The sequence below is a fragment of the Herpailurus yagouaroundi genome, unplaced genomic scaffold (genome assembly GCF_014898765.1).
Source record: "Herpailurus yagouaroundi ecotype Mexico unplaced genomic scaffold, PumYag 189, whole genome shotgun sequence".
Classification (NCBI taxonomy): Eukaryota; Metazoa; Chordata; class Mammalia; order Carnivora; family Felidae; genus Herpailurus; species Herpailurus yagouaroundi.
The window spans coordinates 5,792,878-5,805,594 of record NW_024412420.1 but is presented as its reverse complement, the minus strand read 5'-3'; the positions used below and the strand labels follow the sequence as shown (position 1 = coordinate 5,805,594).

General features: G+C 41.0%; 1 long non-coding RNA gene across 1 annotated transcript; it reads right to left on the bottom strand.

Moving 5' to 3' along the window:
• Window positions 1–863: 863 nt before the first annotated feature.
• Window positions 864–12,080, bottom strand: LOC121045143 (uncharacterized). Its single transcript, XR_005797606.1, has 2 exons — window positions 11,862–12,080; window positions 864–1,020 (listed from the first exon to the last, which is right to left on the bottom strand). It is a non-coding gene; the product is annotated as an uncharacterized LOC121045143 (long non-coding RNA).
• Between the last annotated feature and the right edge of the window lie 637 nt (window positions 12,081–12,717).

Sequence of the window (12,717 nt, the reverse complement as noted above, 5' to 3'; positions counted from 1 at the left end):
GTTTATAGATGTACACAGAGTGGAGACACTGTGTGTGTGTGTGTGTGTGTGTGTGTGTGTGTGTGTGTGTGTGTGTAAGCATTTAGGAGCTGAGAATGAGGAGAGGGATCCCCAGGGTCACAGGGGTGACAGTCCGGGACTCTAATCCAGATGCTTGAGTTGGTAAGTAATCTGAAGAAAATGTGTATCTTCTGTCTCCTTCTGTAGGAGTAAAATCTGCGTGATATTGGCAGGCCATCCCTAACTGTTAGCAGGAGGGTACATGATACCCATTCATGCCAAGACTTTAGGGACATGGCAACTGATAAAGGTCCCACCAGGTAAGGGAAAACATGGGAACAGGCCTTAGGTGAAGCTGTCAGCACTCCTGCCCCAGTTCAGACCTCTCACTGTGATGATGCGTGTGCTCCTCCAGTTGCCATAGAAACCGGATCTTTCCTCCTGACTCTCATCCCCTTTGCTGTGTGTTTGGCTTCCCATTTTTTAATGAAATTAAGTATGCAGTGAGGTGTGCTTACTCTCTCCCACATGAACCTGCCCCTCCCGAATCAGAGCAGTTCAAGAATTGTCTTGTGAATCATGAGACAAATAGATGCTGTGAGAAGCCCTTGGTCTCCTCATTCCACTGTCCTGAGGCTGCTCCCCACTTGGCTTCAGTAGTTATGGTCTGATACCAGCAATCTCCAAGTTCAAATGCATGATCTAATTTTAGATTCTCAGAACAGGCACAGAAGAAAGTGGATTAATAAAATATAAGAAAGTAGGGAGAACATTCTGTTGACCCAAAGGGGGTATTTGTGATATTCTATAATAATTAGGAAGACGACCCTAATTAGAGAAGAAGAAAAGCAGCCCTCCGTTGCTATCAAACTGAGTTTAATAGAGTGTTAGCAAGGCCACGGTATTTACAAGATATCCCAACTATTCTCTCAACAAGAATTTGCATCTCTAGTTGTCTTCCCTGGTAGTATCCAGAGTCTTATTTCTCCATGTCTTCTGAAATGTTTATTAATGATTTTTCTGTAAAGAAGAGTAACACAAGATAGTTACTTGATTCTCTGCTGTTCTCAGTTATTAAGACTAAGATAAGATTGTAGTATGTTATAAACAATTAGTGAGCTATTTTCTTTTTTATTTCTAGGATGTTGGTAGTGAGGAGTGGTTTCTCTCTTTATAAACCAGTGTAGGTATGGAGGGAAGGACTGTTGTCTGTGGGGTGTCTTAACTAGGTTGTTCAGGGTCCCTGTCACCACTGTTTTTACTGATTGATAGCAACCTTTCTTCAAGATCCACTTGGAGCCAATTTTATTCCTCCACCTGTTTATATCTCCTCATCTATGCCTTATCCAATGAATATACTCACATCCTCTCCCTCCTCTTAACTATTCTGTACTTTCTGAGACCATACCTTTCTAAGACCAACCTTAGAGGCAGGAAAATGTCTGGGAGTGTATGTTAGAGAAGGTAGATATTTTGAATGCCCCCACGAGAGGGCCACTGTGAGTTGTGTCAGACACATTTTTTGTTTTATCCACTGAGTACCCATGCCCCTAGGAACCATGGTGCCCATTCCTACTGTCGTTGAACACACCTGAAGTCTGTTGTTGACCAGCTCACATTCAGGATCTTGTGTCTAAATCACCTTGCCCTTGGCCTTTTAGTTCTAAGCATGTTACATGCAACAGGACAGGACACATTATTATCTAAAATCATTCTTCCATCCAAGTGCTCTGTGTCCCTGGAAAACTGATGAGTTTACTTCAAATTATATAAAAATCCACTTCTAGTATCCTGACAGAAATTCCTTTGAGTTGGAGATTTGTTGAACTTAAAAGTCAAAGAAATGCTCATTTCTTTGTCGAGTGAACCTTTTTACTCACTTGCATGAATTCGAAAACCACTAATGCAGCCAGCCCCTATTTAGTTTGCACTGGAACCTAGAATCACGTGCAAATACCAATTAAACCTTGTCTTCCAACATAGATACCTGGATTAATCTGTCACTCAGTGTTGAGCATCAGCCATTGTAAGAGGTTAGATAGTTGATCTTGAGAAGCAGAACATTCCTGTAGAGCGGTTACTTTATATAACAGCTCGTAACCAGGAGCCCATCTTGTCTTGAATGCATCAACACTCAAAATGCAGAAACTTGACTTACAAAACTTTTTCGGGAAACATGACTATTTCTTTCTCTCTTTTTAAAATTTTTTTTTTGAGGGGGGTGGAGAGAACTAGTGGGGGAGGGGCAGAAAGAGGGGGGACAGAGGATCGGAAGTGGATCCGTGCTAACAGCACAGGGCTGTGGGGTTTGAACTCACGAACTGTGAGACCATGACCTGAGCTGAAGTTGGACACTTAACCAGCTGAGCCACCCAGGCGCCCCAGAAACATGACTATTTCTAATCCATGAGTTTCACCTGGAAACTCCCTTGACATTAAACCTGGTATGCAGAGTTATCAACAATGCAGACTTACCCACAATCTCTGGCCCAGAAGTTTCTATTTCAAAATCACAGGATGTGCCAGTCCCAAAAGCAGGAACACCCATCCGCCCCTACCATGTCCATTTCCATCACCCAATATCCAACTTTTTCAATGCATCCTGACCCTAACAGAGTTTAATCAGTGTATTTTTTCCTTTATCCCCAGCATTCACTAACTTGTATATCAGTCAGATGAGGCCAGATTATGTCAAGGTGAAAAAAAAAAAAGTCCAAAATTTCAGTTGCCTAAAACAACAAAGGCTTCTTTTTAACACATGTGAAAGTCTATAATGTGTCCAGACAACTCTCTAGGGCTACTGTTATTCATGCAGCAGCCTAACAATCTAGTTTGAAGGAGTCTCTGCCACCTAATACCTGTATTGTTGGGAGACTTAGACTCTTCAGGTGACCTGGCAGGGAAGAACTCTCTAGAACAGAAGTTGGTAAACTTTTTCTTAAAGGGCCAGATAGAAAATATTTTTGCTTTTTTGGACCTTGAAATCTCTGTCACAACTATGCAACTCTGTCTTTTGTAGCATGAAAACAGCCATAGATAATATATAAAAAAAATGAGTGTGGCTATGTTCAATAAAATTTAATTTACAAAAACATGTAGTGGGTTGGATTTGGCTTATAGGCCATAGTTTGCTGCCTCCTGGTCTATAATCTCTCACTGGCAATTAAGTGCTTTTACCTAGATATGACACATATCATTTTGCCCACATTTTATTTGCTAACGCAAGTCACGTGGTCATGCCTTCAAGAGCCAGGAAAGTGCAGTTTTCTCATCTTTTCAGAGGATAAATGGGAAAATATTTATGAGTGGTATTAATGTCTTCACATTATCCATGCAGTTTTACAAAGCTCAATTTTATAAAGCTCCTGAATGTGGGCTGGTCAATGACAGACTTCAGGTGTGTTCAATGACAGTAGAAATGGGCACCATGGTTCCTAGGGGCATGGGTTACTCGGTGGATAAAACAAAAAATGTGTCTGACACAACTCATGCAGTTTTATAAAGCTCAGGAATACTAGTAGTACGGTTTAAGGTCAGATATCTTGGGGTGCCTGGGTGGTTCAGTCAGTTGAGGATCTGACTTCAGCTCAGGTCATGATCTCGCAGTTTGGGGGTTTGAGCCCCACGTCGGTCTCTGTGCTGACAGCTTAGAGCCTGCTTCGGATTCTGTGTCTCCCTCCATCTGCCTCTCCCTTGCTCGCTCGTGCTCTCTCTCTCTCTCTCTCTCTCAAGAATAAACATTTTAAAAAAGTCAGATATCTTAAATTTGATGTTCAATCTGAAGTTACTTGGTAGTCCTGCATGACCAGGGCAAATAAGTTTAACTTCTTGGAGTTTCAGTATCTTCTCTGTAACGTGAAGATGATAATTGCTGTGTCCTTAGAACTATTTTGGGATCAAATAGGATATTATACGACAAAGGATTTGGAAAACAAACATCAAGGATTCAAGCTGTTATTATTTCTTTTTATGCTCTTTGCTTCATTCCAGTTTCAGGCTGTTCTTCAACACAAAATTTAGACCCACCCACAAAGGCCTGGGCATTGGCACACTCTGAGTTCTAAGCTCTATGTCCAAAGTGATGGCCTCTTCCAAGAATTTTGCTTAGGCTCCAGAGCTGAAGTCAAAAATTCTTTTCTATTCTCTCCAGACTATAGCCCATAATATTGCACAGAGTGGGCCCAGTTAAAAACTGGCAGTGGAATGAATAATTGAGTTTAACAAGTAAATGAAGCAAAATTGCTTTTATGAGTTATGCAATTTTTTTTCTCCCTGCTTTTTTCCCTCTTGGTATCTGGGAGAGTCTCATTATCTCTTAAACAGTTATCCTAAGCCACTTGAATCCTTGAGCATTTCTTAGTCCAGATAGCATGCTTTAACTCTCCCCTGTTTTTAAGCCTCCAGGGTGGCTAGGAAAAGAGTGAGAAGCGTGTGGGAACAGCTTCCAAGAAGCATTTGAAGGGAAGGAACTAATGTCAGTAAGCAGTTTCTCTATGCCAAGAGCATTACACACTTCCTTATTTTATCCTTGCAATAATACTGCATTGCAGGTTGTTTTATTTCCACCAAAGAAACTGAGACTCAAAGAGTTTAGGTAACATATACTAGGTATGTTAGGAGATGCAGCTAGGAAGATGCAGAGAGCCACAATTTGAGGCCTGGTCTGACTTCCAAGCCCCTCTTTCTTTCCCTGCTAACAGGCTGTGTCCTTCACAAAGCAACCCCATTCAAATAGATGTCAATAACCTTTCTTCCTTGCAGGGCAGTTCACTGAGCCCTCTGTCCCACTGGAGAAGGCTGGTAATATCCAAAGAAATTCAATACCTGAAGGACTTACCTGCCCCATCTTCTGTACCTAATGGAGACCCTTTCATACTTGCTCCTCCCTCCTATTCTCCATGTGGAATTCGGGCTCAATCTGCACATCCAAGGGTTGTAGTGGTGGCAAACCACCAAAAATATGTGAAATCTTGGGGAAGGAGCATCAGTAAAGGATAAGGAGACTCGGGATCTATTATGATAATAATAACGGTAATAATAATAATAAGAGCTGACATTTTATTACTCTTTGCTAACCACTTTTCCACATATTAATTCATGTAATCCTGACAACAATTCTGTGAAGTAAATACCACTAATATTTTAAAGCTTAGGCAGCCAGATATGATGCAACTTGTCCAAAGTTGCACAGCTAGTAAATGGAAGAGCTGGGATTTGAACCTAGAAAGGATGGTACCAAAGCCCAGTGTCTTAACCACTTTGCAAGTCATTTCAACCACCTGGCAGCTCTTAAAAGATGCTGGTCCTGGCTCTAACCCCTAGATATTCCAATGTATGTGGTAGGAGACAGGGTCAGGGCACGGGTATTTTTGTAAAGTACCAGAGAGTGAATCTAAAGAGAAGCCAGAGTTGAAATCCTGTGTGACGCAGTGATTCCATCTCCCTGAGAGTAAGCTTCTTCATCTGAATACAGGAGAGGTGGGATTTGGAACTGTGAGGATATATTGAACCATAATAGTAAATTAAGAGTCTTATTAGCATTTTGTGGGCAGCTTCCAGGGATACTAAATGTCAACTAATGCTAGGAACAGTATTGCCCAAGGAAGAATTTTGTTTGCTTTATTTTTTTTTTCCCCCAAGAAAGAATTTTCTTGCCCAGATTACCAATAACATCCCACTGGTGTAAGGTGAAGGTAATCTTTGGCTCTCAAAATCTGTGCCTGTTTGGTTGTAAATTCTACCAAGTATCAAAGGGGGATGGGGTGTTTTCCCTCACTGCTGCATGGATTATTCTACTTTAAACTTTTTAACCACTAAGCAGTGAAGGAGACCCAGGCAAGTCTGAAGGCCAACTTCTTTCTGACACAGTGCTTCCACGATTGGGAAAGTATGTCACCAGTCTGGGACTAAGGCTCTTCATTTACAAAATGTTTTTTTTAATTTTTTTAACGTTTATTTATTTTTGAGAGACAGAGAGAGATAGAGCATGAATGGGGGAGGAGCAGAGAAAGGGAGACACAGAATCTGAAGCAGGCTCTAGGCTCTGAGCTGTCAGCACAGAGCCCCACGCGGGGCTTGAACCCGCGGACCGCGAGATCATGACCTGACCCGAAGTCAGATGCTTAACCGACTGAGCCATCCAGGCGCCCCTACAAAACAGGTTTTTAAAAAATTTCAAAGGTCTAATCTAAGGATTAAATAAAATATCACATGAAAATCACCAGAACATAGAGGTGCTTGCCACATAATAAATATTTACAAACAGAGTACACATAGGAGATGAAATAATATCGTTTTCCTCATTGGGCTGATTAGAGAGGAGTCTATGCTGATTTATATAAAGCATGACAAAAGTAGCAAATAATAAGTGTTCAGTATGCTGATCCTTTTTAATTGTGTGTTCATTACATTTTAAATTTTTTAGTGTATTTGTATTATTGCAAGAAAGAAGCTAAAGCATACAGCATGTAAGAATCATAACTGTGATCCCATATGTAATCCCATCCCCCAACACATATACTCTAGAAAGGAGACAGTCCCTAAGAGGATCTTTTGTTTGCAGGTAAGGGGGAGGAATGTAGAGGTTTACTGGGGGAGTCCAGAGCCTAAATCACTTTACATTTGAAAACAGATGTAAATATTGGGGGGTATGAGAGAGGGAAGAGGCCAAGATAGAGCTGTTGTGAGGGAGCCTTGAGAGGACAGGCAAGGAATTAGGGCTCATCCTTACATTTGTCTTGCCATAAAATCCTGAGTAAAATATTCCATTTTTTTCTTAAGCCCTTATAGATTGGAATCTGTTACTTGAATTTGTTAAAGGAAGGTTCTGGGTCCTTCCCCGAAAAGTTAGTTTTGAGGCAAGAACAATGAATGACTGTTCATGGGTTTCTAACTCAAAAAATGTTAAAATTTCTGAATTATTCATCACCACATGGCTGGCGGGGGTTTGGATTGGTAAGAGTGTAGGTGCCCATCATTGAGGAACCAGTAAACCAGTGGGGAGGATGTTCATCTGGATACTATTTAGCAGGAAGAAGCAACAAACTAGGTTGTTTACCAGTTACAGCTAGAGAATATAAAAACAGAATGAGGCCATTAGCACAGTGCCATTTAAGTAAATGTAAAACATTCACACAATAACTCTATATTTTACAAGAGTACATAAAATTCAGAGATTCCTACCCAACACATTAGGGTGGTGGGATTGGACAGTACAATAGGATTAGAATGAAATGCAGTACGTGGGTGGGTAGATGGGTTGGTGGATGGATGGATGGATGGATGGATGGATGGGTTAATTTGAAAATCAATCAAATAAGAATGTGAGTCTTTGAGTGAGCCAATGATCATGGAACTGGGGAAAATTACTAACTCAACTCTCCATACCAAACCACTTCACCTTTCAGAACATTCTTGGAACGACCCAGAAATTGGTAGTAGCAGCAAAATCAGTACTCTCCATGCTGCCTTGTCCAGGAAGCTTGCGAAATTAGTGCAAATGGGTAAACCATTCCTAGTGAATTTGAGAGCTAGTTTTACTGGTTTATAAAGTAAAACTATGGTTTCAAAGGCAATCTGAAAAGGCTACATAATGTATTATTCCAACTATATAAAACTCCAGGAAAGGCAAAACTATGGAGACAATAAAAGATCAGTGATTGCCAGGTCTCAGGGACAAGGAGTGAGGGATGAACAGGTAGAGCATAGGGGATTTTTAGAGCAGTGAAATTATTCTGTATGATACTGTAATTGGTGGACACATGTCATTATACATTTGTCAAAACCCATAAAATGTACAACACAAAAAGTGAATTCTAATGTGAACTATGGATTTAGTTAATAGTAACATATCATTATTGGCTCATCAGTTGTAACAAATGCACCACACTAAAACAAAACAAGCAACAACAAAAATATTTCAATACAAGACATGTTGCCTAAGAACAGAAGAGCACAAGAAACAGAGAACTACATCAAACTGAGGCTAAAATGGCAATCATACTGGGAGAAGTTGATGTCATGTGCCTCCAGGCAGACCAGAACCATGTTCTGAACAGAACATGTTTTTCTCTATAGAAAAATGGGATAAATAGGAGCACTGCTAGAATAGCAGGTGCATAAACTAGAATTGGTTATGCAAAAGCTCTTATAGAGAGACATGTCTACTTTCCTTTGCATCCAGGAAAATAATTTTAGAAATTGTGGGATTCTGGGTTAGGAGGAAATGAGGTGTCCATTTTATTGGTTTATTGATTGATTTTTTTTTCTGTGAATTTTCAAAACCAGAGGAAGCACATTGCAGACAGAGGCAGAAGTGACATAGTCCATGCATTATCAACTGCATCTTTTTCACTTTCCATGTGTGGATTTATTTCTCCTTCATTATAAGGGGAACCAAAAGGGCTAATTGATAAGGAATCATTTGAAAACAGTGTGAAAATATGCATGTGTATCTATTGGTTGGGGCAAATTGGAGGTAGAAATGGATCCTCCCATTAAGAAGAATTTGATATGAACTACCTTGACAGCTGGTAAAGGAAGTGGGTATAGAACAATGACCTAAAGGATTATCCTGAAACATTATCCAGGGCCACTAATTTCACCAGGGACTATCATAAAACACACTCATGTTGCAATCCTTTCCTCAAGCTCTTTGACAGAATAGAGTGCATGGGGGCCATATGATGACACTTGAATATCGGTCAAAGAGAGCTAGGTTTCAGCACAACTCAGCAGTCTCTAATTTAGCACAGGACAAATGGCTCTCCCAACTGACGATAGAGAAAGAAAACATAATGGAGAAAGGCTAGTGAAAGAGGGTTATGATGCAATAGAAAAAGGCTCATATTGGAGTCAAGTGTCATGGGCTCTAATACCAACTCAGTCACTTATCATTTATGTGGCTTTGGGCCAGTTAGTAACCCTAATGCGGTCTAAATTTCCTAATCAGTAAAATGGGAGTGGTCATATTTACCTTTCAGAGTTCTAAGTGCTCAAAACAATAAATATAAATTACAATGCCTGGCACATAGTCAGTATTCCATGATATAATTGTGGTCTGCATTTGAGGAAAATGCTCATCTCCCAACAGCAGTGCTACCAAAGGATTTATGTATGGGGAATTCTTCCCAAGTCCTCAAGAAGGAGAAGCATATCCACATTACTGTTTCCCTCACCTCTTCTCAAAACACACAGGGTGGCAGTGGCTTCCATGTTTGCAGTGGAAGGTCAGTGTCTTAGCCCTTATCACCAATAATCTCCATCATCATCACCATTACAGCAGCAATAACAAAAGTGCCTCACATTTGTTTAATGTTTTCTTAAGTATTATCTCAGGCTCTCTGATTCTGTAATTTCCCTGCCTCCCTAAAGCATAGCACTCAGTGGCTGATATTGCTGCAGTTGGTGATTCAGTTCTTCCCTGCACCTGCATGTCTCTGTCTTGCTATCTAATATTAAATGCATTTCCCCACAGAAACAAAGGCTGAAAACTGTAATGTTAGTTCTAATGATGTGCTTACTTCTCTAGGGCCACTGTTTCTCAGTTCAGTCGTATAAGAGCTGACCTGGGAAGCAAACCACCATCTTGTTTCTATAGGGGTGGAGTGCTATAAATACAATGCAAGGAGACTTTGGAACACACTCTGCAGGTCAGGGTCTCTGTCTTCAGACCAATTACTTTACCTTTGACAAAGACTGCATAAGTCAACAGGAATCCCTGATCTCTTTTGTTTGTGTCTGGGTAGGCTTCCAGCTAGTTACTAGGAGGCAAGGCACTTGGGTCTATAGCCTCTTTTTTTTTCCCCCAGTATTGGGAAACTAAGTCTGGGCTTCCGCACTCATTCCACAGTTTGCTGCAAATGCTGTATACCTAGACTTTCTGTACATTTTTCTAAATTAATGCAAGTGGATCCCCCAGTAGAGCCCAGGGAAGTTATTTTAATAGAGTATGATGGAGTCTACCAACATATTCATGTGACCACAGCTATAAATGCATCTAGAACAAGAAGAAAGGAGCCATCCAATCAGGAGGCAAAGTTGTGACTTTGCCTCTAGCCACTCTTTCTCTGTTGTAGTTGTATTTCCAGAGTCCTTGGTCCCTTACTCTAATACCTCTGTATTCTTCAATTTTTCTAACTAATATGAAATTAAGAAGGGATGACACAATTTTGGTCTTTAGGTGTCATCCTGCCATAGGGTCTCATTTTATCCTCACAACAATCTTGTGGGATAGGTGGTATTATTATTATTATTATTATTATTATTATTATTATCATTATTATTATACCAACTGTTCAGATAAAAACACTTAAAACAAGAGAGACTCAGGAACTTGGTCAAGGACACCCAGCTGGTAAGTGGCAGATTCAGAACCTGAATCCAGATTTATCAGACTTCAAAGCTCATATCTCTAATCAATATGCTATAATTATTCAGTGCTTTATTATTTTTAATGTACATCATTTTGAAAGTATAGGATTATTATTTGAAATGACTATCAGTCCTATGAATGAGATGGGACAGACACTAGTATCTCAATTTGGCAGGAGAGAACATGGAGATTTAGGTGGGTGAATGACCCCACCCGGGCCCCCAAGTGGCAGGTGGTAGTAAAGGGAATATGGACCTTGGAGTCAGACAGACCTGGATCTGGGGCTGCCCCTGACTCTGTGTATAGCTGTGGGAAAGTCACTTATGTTCTCACTTACGAAGTACAGCTAATGGTATCTCCCTAAGAAGAGGTTTTCTATGAAATAGACAGTTTGGGAGCAATCTAACATAATGTTTAAAAATGTGCCCTATTGAGTCCAAATGCATGTTTTAAATGATTCTGTGACTTTGAGAAAGTTACTTAACCCAAGTGCTCTGTAAAAAGAGCACAATAATAGTACTTAATTTGTGGGGCCCTGGGAAGTTTAAGTGATACAATTCATGTAAAATAATTAGTAAAGAACAAGTGCCCAAAAAATATTAGCTGTTATCTGTAAACCAGTGCACAATGTGCCTAACACATAATAGACAATCAATAAATGTTAATCCTCTCCACCACCACGTGTTCCCTGCTCTAGAATGTGCAATGGTCCTCTCTAGCTCAGTGGAGGCCGCCCCACCCTCGTGACTTACACCTGCTTGAGCACAGGCCTTTGGGAACCAGGTAAATGAAGGCAAGAGATGCCATTTTCAAATTTAATAAACACTCAGCCACTCATGAGGCATCTCTCATTCCCACTGGCAGATTATAGACAGTCTTTTCTCAATTACCTGTGTCTAATTTTAATACAAGGCCAGCTTTGCTCACTTTGTTCTCTGCATTCACCCTCGGCCACCTCCTGAGCCCCAGGTGGGATCTACTCAGAGAGTGTAAGCCCGTATTAATATCATCCTGAGCAAAACATAATTAGAAAACTAAATCAGCAGCCACAAGAAGAGTGTAATGCTTTCCAAAGCCATATATCGGGTGAGTGGAATGTTGATGTTTATGCTGCTTTTCTTGACATTTTTGTTTGCTTTGGATTATTCGCATCACTGCTCCCCTGTATGTATCCCTGCTATAAAAAAGTGAAGATGATTGGGCATTTATTTAGGCTCCAGTGCAGGAGTTGGCAAAGTAGGGCTGGCTTGCCCAGTCTAGCCCCTTTCTCATTTTTGTGCCAATCTTCATTAGGACATGGCCACGCCCATTCTTTTACATATTATCCATGACTGCCTTTGAGCTACAATGGCAGATAAAGACCAGATGGCCCACAAAGCCTAAAATATTTACTCTCTGGCTCTTTATAGCTACAGTTTGCTGACACTTGTTCCAGTGTATCCATAAGCAAGACAGCTTTCAGAATAGCCCAGTAAGGGTCTTTTTCTACCTGAAACTGATAACCAGCAGCTGCCTCCAAGTTCAACAGGTGGCTCAGGCAGCACAAGAATGGGTGCTTGGGCTCAGGAAATAACCTGGCAGATGATGAAGACACTAGGGGATCAGGGCTGCAGGAGGCATTCCTGGATCTCCCTGTGCTCATTGCCCCCAAGGGGTAGGAGACCAGGGAAGACCAGCTAGGTCCTGCATGCTCTGGAGGCTACCTTAGAACTGACCCCGTCCTTATTGTGGGAAAACTGCTATGTGGCTGGATGATCTCCGTGCTCACAGTGGCCAGAGTTCTATAACTCACAGCCTCAGGGGCCTACATTTAAAGACACACTTGGAGGTTCACATTATATCACCTGTAGATAACAAAGATGGAGGCTGATTGGCAATTACTAGTTAAGAAGTCCCTGGGACAGCTGCTAATAATGCAGATTCCTGCCTATACCCAGAAAGTCCAGTTGAAAAACTTGGGGTGAGGTCCAGGAAGCACTGTTGCATTTTTTAAACAAGTATTAACTGGTTTTGTTGTTGATGTTGATGACTCAGGGAGAATACCTTAAGAAACAGTGCCTTGGTGCTGTGACCTTAATCATTCTGGGGTTGCTGACTATGTGAGAATCTTATAAAAGCAATGGAGACTGGGTCAAGGGAAAAAATACAGTGTATGTGGACAGAAACACCTTATATTTCCTACATCTGGAGAGGGTTCTGGATTCTCTAAGCCCATTGTTAAGAACCCCACATTAAGAACCATCCTAAAATAACGGGTGAAGGAGCAAGTCTGTGAGAGCTTGGATAGGAGTGTTTGAGTTCGACACTACTGACAGCTGTCACCTGCCTTTTCCCCTCCTGGTGGG